Raw genomic sequence first — 19,497 nt, 5'->3', positions numbered from 1 at the left:
TAAGTGACTAAATGATGTTATATCCTCACATGATTCACCCCTGGGGACACAAATAGACCTCCTCATTGATTGAAGTGACTAAATAATGATATGTACTCACATGATTTACCACTGGGGTGAAGCCCATAGACCTCATCCTTGATTTAAGTGACTAAATAATGAGATAACACAGCATAATTCATCCCTGGGGAAACTGACCAAATAATGACACGACATCTCATAATTCATTCATCGCGAGATGCCCTTTGACTTCATCATTGATTTAAGTGACTAAATGATAATATGTCCTCACATGATTCACCCCTGGGGAGCCACACATAGACCTCATCATTGATTTATGTGAACAAATAATGAGATGGTGTCCAGTAATTCACTGCTGGGGAGATGCCCACAGACCTCTAGATTGATTTAAGTGACTAAATAATGATATGTCTTCGTATGATTCACTCCAGAGATATGCCTTTAGACAAAATCATTGATTTAAGTGACTAAATAATGAGATGACATTGCATGATTTATGACTGTGAGATGCCCATAGAACTCGTAATTGATTTAAGTAACAAAATAATGGGATAACATTGCATGGTTCACCCCTGGGGAGATGCCCATATATACCATCACTGATTTAGGTGACAAAATAATGAGATGAAGTCATACATTTCACCCCTGGGGAGATGCACATAGACCACATCATTGATTTAAGTGACTCAATGAGATGAGGTCACATGATTCAGCCCTGGGGAGATTTCCATGCACTTAATCATTGATGTAAGTTAAAAACTAATGAGGAGATATCACATAAAGCAATCCTGGGAAGATGCCCATAGACATTATCATTGATATAATGATAAAATAATGAGGTGACATCACATAATTCACCCTTGTGGAGACACCTATAGACCTTATTATTTAGTTAATTGATCAAATATTGAGATGACAGTGCATAATTCCCCCCCTGGGGAGACACCCATACACATAATCCTAGATTTTAGTGACAAAATACTGAGATGACATTGAATGGTTCACCCCTGGGTGTTGGGGAAGTCCTGTGCATTTGTCAATAAAGCACTGTCTGGCCTATATGGAATCTAGATAGGGGGGACTAGGAGTCCAGGAGGTCTCTGGGAAGGAGAAACACAGGAGATTCAAGATGTAACACCATGGGGTAGGAGCCCGGAACTATTCTCCGGTAAGAGACATACTTAGATTAACAATTATGGGGTAATTACTTAAGTCAGAGCTAGCCAGTAAGAAACAAGCAAGGCCAACAGCTTCATAACTAATATAGCCTCTTGTGTGTTTATTTGGGACTGATGCAGCTCTAGAACCAGGCTGGTGGGAAGGCTTCTATCAAGGAAAAAGCTTCTCTTAACAGAATGGTGTCAGAGCGGGATTGAATTTCCACGTAGAATGACAAAAGCTTTAAAGGAATTTTAGAAACAGAAGAATGGAGAGAAGCACAGATTTTTGATAGCAGCATTTTTCTCAAGGCTCTGTTTTGCTAGCGACAAGCCGAGATTCACGCGGCTCGCTTACCAGAGTCTTCCTGACTCGGCATAAAAAAGAACCAAAAACCAGCAAGGTTGTTTTAAGAGACTCTGCTAATGATTAAAAGCTGTGTACGTACAGCTGGAAGTGACAGCTTTGCTGGATGTCAGCATGGACTGAGGCAGTAAGCTGGAATCACGCTTATGCCCGCCATCTTGGAAAAATGGCAGTTTAAACAGCCGCGGTTTTAACAGATAAGACACGTGGCCAGAAAAACATAAAGATTTACAGTAAAGTCAGACTTGGATGAACAAAACCTCTAAATGTTTACAGTGTGTTTAAAAATATACATAAGATTGAGAGAGAAAAAGAATCGGCATAGTGTAAATAAATAGAAAAGCCAGGCGTTGGTGGCACGCTTTAATCCCAGAACTGGGAGGCAGAGTAGATTGCTGCAGAGGCAGAGGCAGGCAGATTTCCAAAGAGAAACCCTGTCTCAGAGAAAAATACATAAAAGTAAAAGAAATAGAGTAATATATAGATAAATAAATAAGCCACGTAAAGATGGAAAAGACACAGAGAGTGTGGTTACTGTACTCTATTGTGTTTTTCAGTATTTTGATTGCTCAGGAAGGAACAGCTACTAAAGTACACTTGATTATGAATGCTGCTGAATTCATCCAACTTCTATCTTTTGAAAATGCCTTGACTTCAAAATTTAAGTATAAGGATATGTTACTTGGAAAAGGAGATTTTAGTTTATGTTTCTACAGAAAATGAAAAGCTGAGGATTCCTTCCAGGCTTCTGTGGTTTGACGAACCAAGACCCCTAGAAGCAGTGGACCAGGTGTTCCAACAATTGAAACAGCTAAGATGATGGAGCTTTACAGACCACTGAAAATAAGGACTTATACAGGTTTCTGAGTTTTGTCATGATCCCCATGGTATAAACAGCGCCCCTTCCAGCACGAAGCAGTTTGGAATGAGTGATGTCCCAATTCCCATCTTGTTTATAAATCTTTGTTTTCATTTAAATGGGATTGTTTATAATTGGTTAATGATCACAACCAATCTCTTTATAATGGTAAAAAAGGGAATTATGGTATGGGTATGGTTTTTCATTTATTGATACAAATTCAAGGTCAATTTTGTGAAATGTATATTTTTCCTCTTGATTATGTATTGTGCTTACACTGATCTTTTAAAACATAATGCATAATTAAATACAGATTATAGATAGTTACTTATAATAGTCAGAATTTATAGTTAGGTAAGTTAGGTTTTCTAGATATATAGAGATATGTTTGAGACAGGTAGTCTTCAAACCTTTCAAAGACCTTCGAAAATGGCATTTAAAATGCTTTAGGGTTTTTCTTGACAATGAGAAATGTCTGTTCCTGGCAGCACCAATTACATCTGAGAGGAAGATGGGCATCGAAGAAACTAATTTTGGAGTTTGCTTTCAACATGGCAAGATTAGCCATTTGGGCAAGAAACTGCTCTTGTCTAGACTGTTTGACTGTTGCTGTATAAACTGGACATGCAGGACCCACAAGAAAGTGACTGCTGAACTCAGTCATACTGGGTTCCTGCTCCATGGAAGAGTCTACAAGACTTTCTGCAGGACAGAGAGAAATGACTGACAGAATGCAAATGCACATGCACAGTTTTGAAATTGCCTGCTTGGCTGAGAAATCTTCTGGATACATTGTGGCCTATGGGCTGAAGATGGATGCCCCAACGTTACAGAGGAACTTTGGGTGACTCTCCAGGCAGTAAGATGTCTCTGTCAGTCCTATTGTTTATATATTATCCTTCTGTGTACTTTGATGGAGTTGAAGACAGATAGTTATAATTATAGTTTTTCTTACTTATGATAAAAGATAAGCTACATATAGGACTTTGGACTCACAAGAATGAGATAGATGGTATTTTCTTTAAATCTTGCTAAATGTTGATAGACAAAATGTTGTAACTATGTTCTTACTAGATAACTGTTCTTTTATATATAATTTGACTATGTTAAAGTTAAGACCTTACTTTTGTTTAGACAGAAAAGAGGAGATGATGTGGGAAGTCCTGTGATTATGTCAATTAAGCAATGTTGGGCCAATAGGAATCTAGATAGGTGGGACTAGGTGTCCAGGAGGACTCTAGGAATGAGAAACACAGGGAGTCGAGATGTAATGCCATGGGGTAGGAAGTACGGAAACTTCTCCGGTAAAAGACATACTTAGATTAACAATTATGGGGTAATTACTTAAGTCAGAGCTAGCCAGTAAGAAACAAGCATGGCCAACAGCTTCATAACTAACATAGTGTTTATTTGGGACTGATGTGACTCTAGAACCAGGCTGGCAGGAAGGCTTCCCTCAAAGACAAAGCTTCTCTTAACATCTGGGAGATGTCCATAGATTTCATAATTGATTTAAGTAACTACATAATGAGATGACATCCCATGTTTCTCCCATGGGAAGATGCTCCCAGATGTCTTCATTGATTTAAATGATCAAACAATGAGTAGACATCGCATAATTCACCCTTGGGGAGACACGCATAGACATCTTTGATTTAAGTGATTAAATAATGAGATGGCATTGCATGATTCAACCCTTGGAGACACCCATTGATCTCATAATTTATCTGAGTAACAAAATAGTGAGATAACTTCATGAAGTTCACCCCTGGGGAGACATCCATACACATTATCATTGATTCAAGTGAATAAATAATCAGATTCACATGAGTTACTCCTGGGGAGATGCAAATAGACTTCATCATTGATTTAAGTGACTAAATGAGGAGATGAAGTCACATGATTCATCCCTGGTTAGACTATCATACACCTCATCATTGGTTTAAGTTATTAAATAATGAGAAGATGTCACATAATGCAACCCTGGTGAGGCTAAATAATGAGATGTGGTCATATGATTCATCCCTGAGCAGATGCCCATACACATCATCATTGATATAAGGTACTAAAAATGAGAAGACATCACATAATTCAGCATTGAGGAGCCACCCAAAGACCACATCATTGATTTGTGTAACTATATAATGAGATGACATCACATGATTCACCACTAGGGAAACACCCATAGACCTCATCATTAATTTAAGTGATCAAATAATGTGATGATATTGCTGTATTCACACCTTGGAAGATAGGCATAGGCATCATCATTGAATTACCTGACTAAATAATGAGAGGACATTGAAAGATTCACCACTGGGGAGACCTCTATAGATATCATCATTGATCTAAGTGACATAATAATGAGATGGAATCACAGAATTAGCCCCTGGAGAAATGATCATAGACCTCCTCACTGATTTAAATGACTAAATAATGAGATTTTGTTGAATGATTCAATCCTAGGGAGAGGCTCATAGATGCCATAATTGATTTAAGTAATTAATAATTAGATGAAGTCACAGAATTCACACTTGTGGAGAAGGCCATAGACCTCACCATTAATTTAAGTGAGTAAATAATGTGATAATGTCACATGATTCATCCCTGAAGAGACTCCCATAAACCTCATCATTGATTTAAGATACTAAATAATGAGAAGATGTCACCCTTGTGGAGCTGCGCATAGACCTCAGCATTGATTTAATTGAGTAAATAATGAGTTCCGGTCACATGATTTCCCCATGGGTATATGCCCATAGACATCTTTTTGATTTTAGTGACTAAATAGGGAAACAGTATCACATAATTTAAAACTGTGAGACATCCATTGATGCCATCATAGGTTTAAGAGTCAAAAACATGGGATGAAGTCATGTTTTACCTCTGAGGAAATGCCCATAGAGCACATCATTAGTTTATTGGACTAAATAATGTGATGAGGTCACATGATTCATCCCTGTCGAGATGCCCACAAACCTTATCATTCACTTAAGTTACAAAATAAGGGGAAGATGTCACATAATTTACTATTGTGGAGATTCCCATACACCCAATCATTGATTTAAGTGGCTAAATAAAGAGATGATATTGTATAATTCACCCTTAGAATGACAACCATAGACCTAATCATTAATTTAAGTAATCCAATAATGAGATGACATTGTGTAATCACTCCTGGGAGTTGTCAATTGACCTCAAAATTGATTTAAGTCATTAAATAATGAGATGCAATAACATAACTCAGCCTTTCAGAGATGCCCATCGACATCATCATTGATTTAAGGGACTAAATAATGAGATGATGTCCCATGATCCAACCATGTGGAGATGCCCGTAGAAATCTTTATTGATTTTCTTTGACTTCATAATGAGATTTAGACACATCATTCCTACCTGGGGAGACACCCATAGACCTCATCATTGATTTAACTGAATAATGAGATGACATCACATGATTCACAACTTTGAGATCCCCATATAGATGATCATTGAATTAAGTAGTCAAATAATGAGATGGCATTGCATAATTCACCCCTGGGGTGATGACCATAAATTTCATCATTGATTTAAGTGAGTACATAATAAGATGGCATCACATGATTCAACCCGGTGGAGAAGCCCATAGACTTCATCATTTATTTAAGTGACTAAATAATGAGATGACAACTCCTGCTGCAAGACAGTAGTCCACGAATTGGGCCAGTGCCTAGCTGTGGATCTCTTCACCTTCCTTTGTTGGTTAATGGATTAAAGTTCTATGATGACACCTAAGGAAGTAATCAACGTGATTGCACGGCAAGTGCCGCTAAGGTGCACTATCCACTGTGGCTCAGAGTTTAAGCACGGCTCATGCTTGTGGATTCCTGGGAATTTCTTAGAGCCAGATTTCCGGCTAACCCAAGTAATGCTCTCTCCATCAAAGTCTCCCTTTCATTGCTCAGTTCCCATGCTGCCTCCCCCAACTTGACCGTCCCAGATCCTTGTGCTCTCCTTCTACCTTCTGCATTCTAACAACATCCTCTTCCTTCACCGGTGTTCCAAATATACACAGGAGACCTTGTCTCTTTCCATTTTTGAGGGATGGGAGAATCCATGCATTTACCTATTAGGGCCCTTCGGGTTTTTTGAACTCTCTGAAGTTGTCAATTGTAGGCTGACTATCCTCTGCTTTATGTCGAATATCTACTTATGTGTGAGCACATGGGATACAGAGCTAAACAGAAATTCTGAACAGTACAGTCACTAGGGGACAAAAGGCAAAGGAGGATCTGCTCCATATCCTTAGCCATCAGGGAAATAAAACTCTAACCTCATCTAAGATGTCATCTTTTACTGGTTAGAATGGCTAAGATCAAAACCATTAATGACAATTTATGCTGGAGAGGATATATTTTAAGGGAACACTGTTCTTTGCTGGTTCAAACTTGTAAGCCACTATGGAAATATGGGTGGCCATTTCTCAAAATGATGCTTATAAATCTATAACAAAGCACAGCATAACCACTCTTGGGCATATAACCAAAGGATACACAACCATACAACATGGACATTCGACCTATCAACTATGCTCACAGAAGTTTTAATTGTAATGGCCAGAACCTGAAACCAACCTAGCTGACCCTCCCCTTAAAATAGGATAAGGAAAATGTGGTACATTTAAACAATGGGATAGGACTCAGGGGGGAATACAATGACATTGTGAATTTGCAGTCAAATGGATAGATTTAGAAGACAACAATCCTGAGTGGTTTAACAGAAACACAGAACAACAAACGAGGCACATTTTATATTTTAATGGGCGTTTCCTCTCCAAATTTTGAGCTCCCATGCTTAATCTCCAAGACCTTTAAAACGAGAGAGTTTTCTCTTGTATATCAGAATATGTTCAGTAGTTACTGAAGGAAAGGTGTTCTGATGGCTCCTCTACAAATGTGATCAGTAAAATGCTCCCCATACCTCTCCAGTTCATGATGTCTGGAGGGACTCACTGAGCCAGGAGGAAATGGAACTACCTCCACTCATTGGTTTCCAGCATAGGTCTCCTGAAAGTCTGGCCCTGATGCTTCTCCCACCCTCCATACAGGATAAATCAATCAACTGGTTATGAGCCCTGAAAAGTTGCTTCCTCAGTAAAGCCCCTATTACAGGTGGATAACTAGTACCACCTGAGACTCTTCCCTGTTGTAGGTTCCACTTTCCTCAAGAGTGTCAATTGAAAGTAAGCTAGGCTATCACTGCAAGGCCACTCATTTGTTAGAAAAGTGCTCTAACTTGTGGTCCTGAGCTTGCTTCTGGAGAGATGGAGCAACCTCTCCTGGGGTAACTGGGAGCCACAGATGCAGAAAGCATTGCGTCTTTTCACAAAGCTACTCATGTCAAAAATGCCATTGGTGGAGGTTTTTATTTGAGTAGGTTGTTCCCTTGATGACTTAATGGAGACAAAACATTCAATCCCCCATAGGATGAGGCTCACTTATGGAATTATACGAGAGTCCACATAACAGAGAAAATCACTTGTCATGTGGCAGAATATTATAGAACAAATACACATGTAGTAGAGATTGTTAAGCATGGAGTTAGACACAGCTGGATTTGCACACACACACAAACACACAAACATCAACACAAGCAAACACACAAACTAACATAAACATACAGAGAGAGATGTGAAGAGACAGAGAAACAGTGAGCAAGAGAGATAGAGAAGGAAGAGACAGAGAGAGAGGGTGATATATTTTACGAGAGGGACACAGACTGAGTGAGAGAGAGACATACATAAGCATTAATGCAGAGATGAGTTTGTGACATATCAACAGTCATGCAGACAGTTATCTTCATTCTAAACAGACAAGCACAGCATTGGTGGAGGTAAATAAATAGATTGTAAGAGAGATGCTCTGCGACAGAGCTAGAGAAACAGACAGAAAGACAGTCAGGCTGACACACAGACAGAAAGACAGGCACGCTATGTGTCACAGAGATATACATGGAAGAAAGAATCAGAGTGACACACAGAGAGTGACACAAACAAGAGAAAAACGAGACAGACAGACAGAGAGACAGACAGACAGAGACTGATACAGATGCAAATTGAGGGACACACAGAGTGAAGAAGAGGAGAGAGTTCCTTGCTAAACTATTCAATTAATTCGTGGAAGTTCTTTCCTCTAGGAAGAGGGCCTTATATCCTGTTTGTAAGCAGTCTCCTACTCAAGATCAATCATGTTGAGAGTGTCAATCAATCTCCGCTGGGAATTTTCTATCACAAAGCAATAATGTTATGATTTCTTTTTGTCCTTTTTAGGAAACAAACTATCAGATTTCCTGATTTTGGTGTAACTAGAAGTGCTAGAAATAATAATATCAGTATCCCATAATGTAAGGTATAAATATAGCAAAAGAAAACAAATTCTTTCTGCAGAGTGGGTATGATTTGACCGTAGCCCGGCTACAACACACACACATAGAAATGCTGTCTTCAAACTTTGGTATCTAAATCATCATGGAGCTTGGTAGGGATAGACAACTTAAACTGGGACTCCAGTTTAATTTGGAAAGAGCTGTCAAAGAGAACCGAAAGAGTCAGGCAGAGGAGGACAAGTTAGTGCCAGCAAAGGCCCAGCCTTTGAGCCTATCTCCCTGAGAGAATTCATTTAACATTGGTGGGATGGAAGAATTGTTTTACCAATATCTAAAAACGGACCCACAGTTCAGGTGGGGAAAGTATGGATTCTCAATACATCAATGTCCTTCTCCTTTTTGAAAACCCATAAAGTCTTTAGCAAAGATTAGACTACCAAAAGACTCTGCCAGATGCAGTTGTCTACCTCATCTTTGGCATCAACTCCGCCAAATCCAGGTGCCAAGAAAGAGTAGTGAGGCTTTGTGTGAAAGGTGCAGCCACGAGGATGCTAACCAAACTCGCACAACCTGAGCAGTACTGGATGAACTAATACAGGCTTCTTCAAACAGAAACACTACAGAATCCACAAAATGGTTGTCAAATTTTTTATTCATTTCATAGTGTTTGGTTTACAAAAATGGATACAAGAGGAGGACTTCATTCCTCTCCATCTCCAGTTAGAGAATTTGAGAAGTCTCCCACATAGGCTGACAGCAGAACTCATTGAACTGGTCCTCTGCAGGAGCCCCAACTGCTTCGGCCAACTGAGTCAAAGGGCCAGTCCCCACACACTGGGTCTGGAGAGAAAAATTGTCTTCCTTCCTCTTCCTCATCTCTTGTAAGCACACATTCGTGTTTGTTTTCTGCTTTGGTCTAAATCCTTGATCATATGCTCTGCTCAGTCTTATCCAGAGAGGTTCCCCCAAAGAAGCCCTGTTGGGATGTTCTTGGGGCCAACAACCCCACTGATTCCCCAGTATCAGACTCAATGTATTGAAAGCAAACCAGTACAGCATCTGGGTAGAAAATCGGAGAATGCAGTGCTCTCCCTACCCAAAACTGCCATTCAACTCATTTCCAGGTGTATTAAAGGCCTGAGCCCCCATGCTGTCTTTCCACAGGTTCTCTGAAAATGCAACAGTGTCCCGTAGTCTACCCAGGTGTCCTTGGAAGCAATGCTGGCTGCCGCTTATGGAATACACCTGTAGATCAGAGCTGAGAGGATCCTAAGATTACTTGAGGTGTTTGGGAGGGGGCTCCAGTAAAGAGCAGTGAGCAGAAGCCAGGGAGCTGTATGATTCAGGCAGCAAGTGGGGATATGAGCCCACCATTGTCTTCCAGCTTGAAGTCTCAGAGACTTCAGAAGCATGAGCTGTAATGAAATCCAGCACCTGGGTTTTCAGCTGCCCTGCACTGTGGAGGTCAGCCAGGACGATAGTGTGGGCAGCAGTCTCCACGGAGAGTTCCTTGCAGAGGGCATCCTCGCACATGACCTTCAAATGCTCCAGGCCGTACTTGTCTGCAGCTGAAAGCAGTACATCTGCCATGCTGTGGAGATCCCAGTGCCTTCCCTGTATAATTGAAGCCCATCATTGCCCTGAGGCCTTGAGGCTCCAGGTCGTGGATCTCAATGCGGTTTGTTCTGCTCTCCTCCATGTCATGTTCAAATATGGCTCTGAAAACTGGAGAGCGAGCTGCTAAGATGGCCTTGTGAACCCGGAATTCCTGGCCAGTTACCACCAGGCAGCAGTCTGTGAAGAGGGAATTCTCCCACAGCTTGCCTAGCTCACCTGCCAGAGTGCACCTTGGAACCTGGATCCCTGGCATCGTGGTCTCATCTGAGAAGCCTAAGGAGTCTTGGGTCCCAGTCACCTTGCATCGTAGGCTGAGTTCATTGTCTTCGAGCAGCCAATGCTCCTGGGACAAGAGGAAATCTCGAAGGATGAACTTTCTGAATCCCCACTGTTGATTTTGTTGGAACCTGAAGAACCTTGGGCTCTTCATGCCTTGTGTTTTCTCTTCTTCGGAATCGATGTTCCAAAACTGGAACTTTGCTCATACTGGTCTTCTTGGGCAGCTGAGTAACGTTAGGTAAACTGACAAGTAGCCCTTGCTTTCTTCATCCATCCCATTCGGGTGTATTTTGAACCTCCATCTGTTTCTGTCCCTGGCTCCTGATGAGAAGGTTGGGCTTTCAATGGCTTCCCTCATTTCCCACAGGATAGAACAGTAGTTGCTGATGGTCCAACTGTAGGTGAATTTCTGGAAACTGACTTCTGTGAAGCCCCAGCTCTCAGCTGCCAGGTCCCCTGACATATCTGCTTGTGCCAGTTTGACAGTTAACCAGGCTCCAAAATGAATAGGTAGGGCGTTTTCTTCTTCAACCTGGAGGTCCCAATTACAGATAACTGTAACACAAAAAAAATAAAAGACCAGAGACTGATACTGGGACTCAAGCTTCAATCTGAAGGTCAGGCAAGCAAAGCAGCCAAGCCACGAGCTCTTGCCTCTAACTCAGGCTCCACGTGCTCTCCCCAAGCATCACACTGCTACCTCTCCTCAGCCTAACTGGTGATCATCTTGAGCTTGATTACTGAAAGACACCACTCTTATCGTTTATTCCACTCTATTGCTGGTATCAAGGGCATGAGCTCTGTTAATCTTTTAGGCTGGTTCAATCTAGTGTGGCCCTGGGTAGACTTGAACACACAGATATTCACCTTTCTTTCTCCCACGATTCCTCAGAGGAAACATGTCTGCCTGGCTTCACTGTCTCAGCGGTATGGTTGCTTTGCTCTTTTTATCACCAGTGACTTGAGAAATGGTAAACTGTGTATCACCACAGACCCATTTTTAGAATTTAGTTTTCTGCTTTCCTCTGTATCCCCAACTCTTTGGATCTGGAGACTTGGGTGTCTCTGAAATTTTCTATCCAGGTGTCAATGTTAGATACAGAGGAGACAGATTGAGATTCTAGGGATAGCTGCAATCTCACCACTACACTGTTTCCTTTTCCAGATTAAATCTTAATTCAACAGGTAACTACGTTTGACAATTTTACTCAACAACTGCCAAACCACACGAAGGTCCTACACATTCCTAGGGACCAGTTCAGTGTTATGCAGGTTTGCGAGGTGTCATTCCGGACTCGGGGACCTCCCACTTGATTCTTGCTATGCTCAGCTGTTTCTGACCCAGGGACCTGGCCACTCTGCTCATATTATCACACCTCCTGCTGCAAGACTGTAGTCTGCGAGTTGGGCCAGTGCTTAGCTGTGGATCTCTTCACCTTCCTTTGTGGGTTAATGGATGAACGTTCTATGATGACACCTAAGGTAGTCATCAACGTGATTGCACGGCAAGTGCAGCTAAGGTGCCCTCTCCACTGTGGCTCAGAGTTTAAGCACGGCTCATACTTGTGGATTCCTGGGAATTTCCTTAGAGCCAGATTTCCGGCTAACGCAAGAAATGCTCTCTCCATCAAAGTCTCCCTTTCCTTGTTCAGTTCCCCTGCGGCCTCCCCCAACTTGACCGTCCCAGACCCTCGTGCTCTCCTTCTACCTTCTGCATTCTAACAACAACCTCTTCCTTCACAGGTGTTCCAAATATACACAGGAGACCTTGTCTGTTTCCATTTTGGGGGATGGGAGAATCCATGCATTTACCTATTAGGGCCCTTCGTGTTTTTTGGACTCTCTGAAGTTGTCAAGTGTAGGCTGACTATCCTCTGCTTTATGTCGAATATCTACTTATGTGTGAGTACATGGGATACAGAGCTAAACAGAGAATTCTGAACAGTACAGTCTCTAGTGGCCAAAAGGCAAAGGAGGATCTGCTCCATATCCTTAGCCACCAGGGAAATGAAAATCAAACCTCATCTAAGATGTCATCTTTTACTGGTCAGAATGGCTAAGATCAAAACCATTAATGACAATTTATGCTGGAGAGGATATACTGTAAGGGGAACACTGTTCCTTTGCTGGTTCAAACTTGTAAGCCACTGTGGAAATATGGGTGGCCATTTCTCAAAATGTTGGGTATCAAACTACAACAAAGCACAGCATAACCACTCTTGGGCATATAACCAAAGGATACACAACCATACCATATGGACATTCGACCTATCAACTATGCTCACAGAGTATTATTTGTAATGGCCAGAAACTGAAACCAACCTAGCTGACCCTCCCCTGAAAACTGGATAAGGAAAATGTGGTACATTTAAACAATGGGGTACAACTCAGGGGGAATACAATGACATTGTGAATTTGCAATCAAATGTGATGGATTTAGAAGACAACAATCCTGAGTGGGGTAACAGCAACACAGAACAACAAACATGGCACATTTTATATTTTAACGGGTGTTTTCTCTCCTCTCCAAATTTTGAGCTCCCATGCTTACTCTGCAGGACCTTTAAAACGAGAGAGTTTTCTCTTGTATATCAGAATATGTTCAGTAGTTACTGAAGGAAAGGTGTTCTGATGGCTCCTCTTCAAATGTGATCAGTAAAATGCTCCCCATACCTCTCCAGTTCATGATGTCTGGAGGGACTCACTAAGCCAGGAGGAAAGGGAACTACCTCCACTCATTGGTTTCCAGCATAGGTCTCCTGAAAGTCTGGCCCTGATGCTTCTCCCACCCTCCATACAGGATAAATCAATCAACTGGATATGAGCCCTGAAAAGTTGCTTCCTCAGTAAAGCCCCTATTACAGGTGGATAACTAGTACCACCTGAGACTCTTCTCTGTTGCAGGTTCCCCTTTCCTCAAGAGTGTCAATTGAAAGTAAGCTAGGCTATCACTGCAAGGCCCCTCATTTGTCAGAAAAGTGCTCTAACTTGTGGTCCTGAGCTTGCTTCTGGAGAGTTGGAGCAGCCTCTCCTGGGGTAACTGGGAGCCACAGAGGCAGAAAGCATTGGCTCTTTTCACAGAGCTACTCATGTCATAAATGCCATTGGTGGTGGTTTTAATTTGGGTAGGTGTGTTCTCTTGGTGACTTAATGGAGACAAAGCATTCATGTCCACATAGCATGAGGCTCACTTCTGGAACTACACGAGAGTCCACATCACAGAGAAAATCACTTGTCGTGTGGCAGAACCTTACAGAACAAATACACATGTAGTAGAGATAGTTAAGCATGGAGAGAGTTAGAGAGAGACACAGCAGGATTTGCACACACACACACAAACACACACACACACACATACAAACACACAAACTAACACAAATATACAGAGAGAGATATGAAGAGACAGAGAAAGAGTGAGCAAGAGAGAAATAGAAGGAAAAGAGAGAGAGAGAGTGTGTCCAAGAGAGAGGGAGAGAGAGACAGAGTTATATAGACTATGAGACAGACATAAATTGAGGGAGAGAGTGACATACATAAACATTAATGGAGAGGTGAGATTGTGACAAGGCAACAGACATACAGACAGTTATCTTCATTCTAAACATAGAAGCACAGCATTGGTGGAGGTAAATAAATAGATTGAAAGAGAGATGCTCTGCAACAGAGCTAGAGAAACAGACAGAAAGACAGGCAGACACACAGACAGAAAGACAGGCATGCTGTTTGTCACAGATATATGGAGAGAGAGAGAGAGAGAGAGAGAGAGAGAGAGAGAAGAAAGAATCAGGGTCACTCTCATTCCCCCAGCAATGCACACATTCTACCCACCCCACCCCAATCCACTCCTGGGGATCTCCTGGGAAATGCACAGGGCTTCTCATCCCTTCAAGAACAGAGCTTCCAAGATTCCAAGTCTTCTCTTCCACCAAAGGGAGCAGGTAACCAGCAGATCCAGTGCCTAGAGATTGCCTGGGAACTGCAACATATTTCCCATCCCATCAAAAGCAGAGCTGCCCAGATTCCATATCTTCTCTTCCACCAACGAGACCAGGAAACCACCAGACCCAGGAGACCAGGGGACCAGCTGGTCAGGCAGGAGAATGTATCATGGGCAATGTAGCCAGGCCAGCATTCCAGTGACTGGGGATTGGGTAGATACGGCAGAGAGCTTTCCATCCAGGCAGAAGCAAGACAGCACAGATTCCAGATCTTCTATTCCACCAAAGAGACCATGAAACCAGCAGGGCCAGACCAGGTGATCAGCTGGTCCGGCTACACAAATTAAAATAGGCACTGCATCGGGGGTTGCATTCAAGTGCCTGGGGATTACCTGGGAACTGCAAAGAGCTTCCAGTCCCTGCGTGAGCCGAGCATCCCAGACTCCAGGTCGTCTCTTCCATTAACGAGACCAGAAAACCAGCAGATCCAGTGCCTGTATATCACCTGGGATCAGCACAAAGCTTTTCATCCCAGCAAGAACGAGCATCCCAGATTCCAGGTCTTCTATTCCACCTACAAGACCAGAAAATCTAGCAGATCCAGGAGACCAGGGAACCAGCTACAGGTGAGGCAGGACCAGGTAAAACAGGACCTGCATCTGGGCCTGCATTCCAGTGCCTGGCGAATCGCCTGGGAACTGCACATAGCTTAGCATTCTGGCAAGAGCGAGCAGCCCAGATTCCAGGTCTTCTCTTCCACCAAGATACCAGGAAACCAGAAGATCAAGGAGACTATGGGACCAGAAGGTGAAGCAGGACCATGTGAAACAGGCCCTACATCTGGGCCTGCATTCTAGTGCCTGGTGATAGCCTGGGAACTGCACAGAGCTTCCCATGCCAGCACGAAGCTAGCAGCCCAGATTCGAGGTCTTCTATTCAACCAACATGATCAGGAAAACAGCAGATCTAGACCACAAGACCAGCTGGTCTAGGAGCCCCAGCTAAAACATGATCTTCATCTGGGCATGCGTCCCAGTGCCAGGGCATCACCTAGGAACTGCACAGTGCTTCCCATCCCGGCAAGGAAGCTAGCAGCCCAGATTCCAGATATTCTCTTCAACCAAGGAGACCAGGAAACCAGAAGATCCAGTGCCTGGGGATCACCTGGGAACTGCATAGAGCTTCCCATCTTGGCAGGAGCCGAGCAGCCCATATTCCAGGTCTTCTCTTCCACCAACAAAACCAGGAAACAAGCAGATCCAGTGCCTTGGGATAGCAATGGCAAATGCACAGAGCTTCCCATCCTGGCGGGAGCTGAGAAGCCCAGATTCCAGGTCATCTCTTCCACCAACGAGATCAGGAAACCAGCAGATCCAGGATACCAGGGTACCAGCTGGTCTGGCAGGACCAGGAAATACAGGCTCTTAATCTGGGCCTGCATTCTTGTGCCTGGGGTTCGCCTGGGAACTGCAAAGAGCTTCCCATCCAGGCAGGAGCCAAGCAGCCCACTTTCCAGGTCTTCACTTCCACCAATGAGACCAGAAAACCAGCAGATCCAGATGAGGGGACCAGATGGTCCAAGGGGAACAGATAAGATAGGCCCTGTTTCTGGGACTGCATTCCAGTGCCTGGTGCCCGCCTGGGAACTGCACAGTGCTTCTGATCCCAGCAGGAGCAGCTGCACAGATTCCAGGTCTTCTCCTCGACCAACTAGACCAGGAAACCAGCAGATCCAGGAGGCCAGGGAACCAGCTCTTCTGCCAGAATGTGCTAAAACAGTCCCTGAATCAGGCCTGCATTGCAGTCCTGGAAATCGCCTGTGAACTGCACAGAGCTTCCCATCAGAGCAGCTGTAGAACAGCCCAGATTCCAGGTTTTCTCTTCCACCATCGAGACTAGGAAACCAGCTGATTCAGGGGGCAAGGGTACCCAGCTGGTCCGTGGAGCCAGGAAAAACAGGCCCTGCATCTAGGCATGCATTCCAGTACCTGGGTTTCGCCTGGGACCTACACTGAGCTTCCCAGCCAGGAGCAAGCCAAACATCCGAGATTGCAGTTCATCTCTTCCACAAACGAGACCAGGAAACCAGCAGATCCAGTGCCTGGTGATTGCCTGAGAACTGCACAGACCTTCCCATCCCAGAAGGAAGCTAGCAGCCCAGACTCCAGATAATCTCTTCCACCGATGTGACTAGGAAACCAGAAGATTGAGTGCCTGGGGATCACATGGGAACTGCACAGAGCTTCCAATTCCATTGGGATACAAGCAGTCCAGATTCCAGGGCTTCTCTTCCACCAACAAGACAAGGAAGCAAGCAGATTCAGGGGACAAGGGACCAGCTGGTACAGTGGCACCAGGTAAAACAGGCCCTGCATCCGGGCCTTGTGATCCTCTGGGAAATGCCCACAGCTTCCCAATCAGGCAGGAACCAAGCAGCCCAGATTCCAGGATTTATCTTCCACCAATACGACCAGAAAACCAGCAAATGCAGTGCACAGGGATTTCCTGGGAACTGCACAAACTTCACATCCCGGGAGGAACCTAGCAGCCCAGATTCCAGGTCTTCTCTTCCATCAACCAGGCCAGGAAACCAGAAGATCCAGGAGACAAAGGGACACCTGGTCCCGTGGAACCATGTAAAACAGGCCATACATCCGGTCATGCATTCCAGTGCTTGGGGATCACCTGGGAACTGCACAAATCTTCTAACTGCAGATCCAGGAAATCAGGGGACCAGCTGCTCCTGTAGGACCAGATAAACAGGTTCTGCATCCTGGCCTGCGTTCAAGTGTCTGGGGATCTCGTGGGATCTGCAAGAGTTTCACATCACTCCAGGAATGATCAAAGCACAGCAGATTCCAGGTCTTCTCTTCCACCAACGAGACCAGGAAACCACCAGATCCAGGAGACCAGGGCCCGCCCATCTTCTCTAGTTAGACCAGGTAAAACAGGCCCTGCATCTGGGCCTGCATTCCAGTGCCTGGTGGAACTGCACAGAGCTTCCCGGCCCGTCAGGAGCTGAACAGCCCAGATTCCAGTTCTTCTCTACCACCAATGAGATGAGGAAACCTGCAGTTCCCGTGCCTGGGGATCACCTAGGAACTGCAGAGTTTCACTTCCTGGCATGAAGCAAATGCCCAGATTCCAAGATTCCCTCCCATCAAGGGGACCAGGAACCTGGCATATACAGTGACTAGGGATAGACAGGGCACTGCACAGAGCTTCTCATCCTGGCAGGAGCTTAGAAGCCCAGATTCCAGGTCTTCTCTTCCACTAATGAGACCAGGAATCCAGCAGATCCAGGAGACCAGTGGACCAGTGGCTCAGGCAGGACCAGGTCAAACAGGCCCTGCATCAGGGCCTGCATTCCAGTGACTGGGGATCAGATAGGAACAGAACAGTATTTCCTATCCTCACGGGAGCAGGGCAACCCAGACACCAGTTCTTCTCTTGCACCAATGAGACCAGAAAACCAGCAGATCCAGTTATGGAGATCACCTGGGAAGTGCACAGATATTCTAATTATGGTAGGAACTGAGCAGCGAAGATTCCGGTTTTTCTCTTCCACCAACAAGTACAGGTAACTAGCAGACAGAGTTTCTGGGTATCACCTGTGGAATGCACAGAGCTTCCCATGCCATCATGAACCAAGTAGTCCATATTTCCGGTCTTCTATTCCACCAACAAGACCTGGAATCCAGTAGATCCAGTACCTGGAGATCGCCTGGGAACTGCACAGAGCTTCCCATCCTGGCATGAAGCGAGCAGCCAAGATTCCAGGTCTTCTCTTCGACCAACGTAGCCAGAAAACCAGCAGATCCATGAGATCAAGGGACCAGCTCTTCAAGCAGAACCATGTAAAACAGGCCCTGCATCTGGGCCTGCATTCCAGTGTCGGAAGATCACCTGGGAACTGCACAAAACTTTTAATCGTGGTGGGACACGAGAAGCCCAGATTCCACGTCTCCTCTTCCACCATTGATAACAGTATATGAGCAGATCCAAACCAGAGGATCAGCTTGTCCGGGAAGACCAGGTAAAACAGGCCCTGCATCCGTGCCTGCATTCCAGTGCCTGGGAATAGCCTGGAGCTTCCCCTGTGCTCCTGTGTATCCTGGGTATCACCTGTGAAATGCACAGAGCTTCCCATCACGGCAGGAGCCAACCAGCCCATATTCCAGGTTTTCTCTTACACCAACATGACCAAAAAACCAGCAGATCCAGGAGACCAGGGGAACAGCAGGTCAGGGGGTTCCAGGTAAAAGAGGCAGTGCATACGGGCCTGCATTCCAGTGTCTGGGGATGCCTGGGAATGGCACAGAACTTCCCATCACTGTGTGAGCTGAGCAGCCCATATTCCAAGATTTCTCTTCCACCAACGAGACCCAGAAACCAACAGATCCAGTGCCTGTGATCGCCTGGGAACTGCACAGATCTTTCTCTCCCGGTGGGGGACCAAGCTGCCCAGATTCCAGGTCTTCTCTTTCACCAAAAATATCAGGAAACCAGAGGATCCAGTGCCTTGGTATTGCCTGGGAACAGCACAGACCTTCGCATCTGGGCAGGAGCTGAGTAGTGCAGATTCCAGTTCTTCTCTTCCACCAAGGAGACCAGGAAGCAATAAAATCCAATGCCTCTGATCCCCTGGAAACTGCACAGTGATTCCCATCCAGGAGGGAACCGACTTGACGAGATTCCAGATATTCTCTTCCACCAGCTACACCAGGAATGCAGCAGACTTACTAGACCAGGGGACCAGCTGGTGCGGCAGGACCAGGTAAAACTAGTACTGCATCCAAGCCTACATTCCAGTGCCTGAGGATTGCCTGGGAAAAACACAGAGCTTCCCATCACTGCGGGAGCAGAGCAGCCCAGATTTCATGTCTTTCCTTCCAC

At 44.5% G+C, this 19,497-nt stretch overlaps 1 pseudogene; it reads right to left on the bottom strand.

Moving 5' to 3' along the window:
- Positions 1-10,042: 10,042 nt before the first annotated feature.
- LOC121135279 lies at positions 10,043-18,655 on the bottom strand (annotated as a pseudogene).
- Between the last annotated feature and the right edge of the window lie 842 nt (positions 18,656-19,497).

The sequence above is a fragment of the Mesocricetus auratus genome, unplaced genomic scaffold (genome assembly GCF_017639785.1).
Source record: "Mesocricetus auratus isolate SY011 unplaced genomic scaffold, BCM_Maur_2.0 Super-Scaffold_100035, whole genome shotgun sequence".
NCBI classification, from domain to species: domain Eukaryota; kingdom Metazoa; phylum Chordata; class Mammalia; order Rodentia; family Cricetidae; genus Mesocricetus; species Mesocricetus auratus.
Note: the sequence above shows the minus strand (reverse complement) of the source record. Positions and strands in the feature narration are given on the sequence as shown.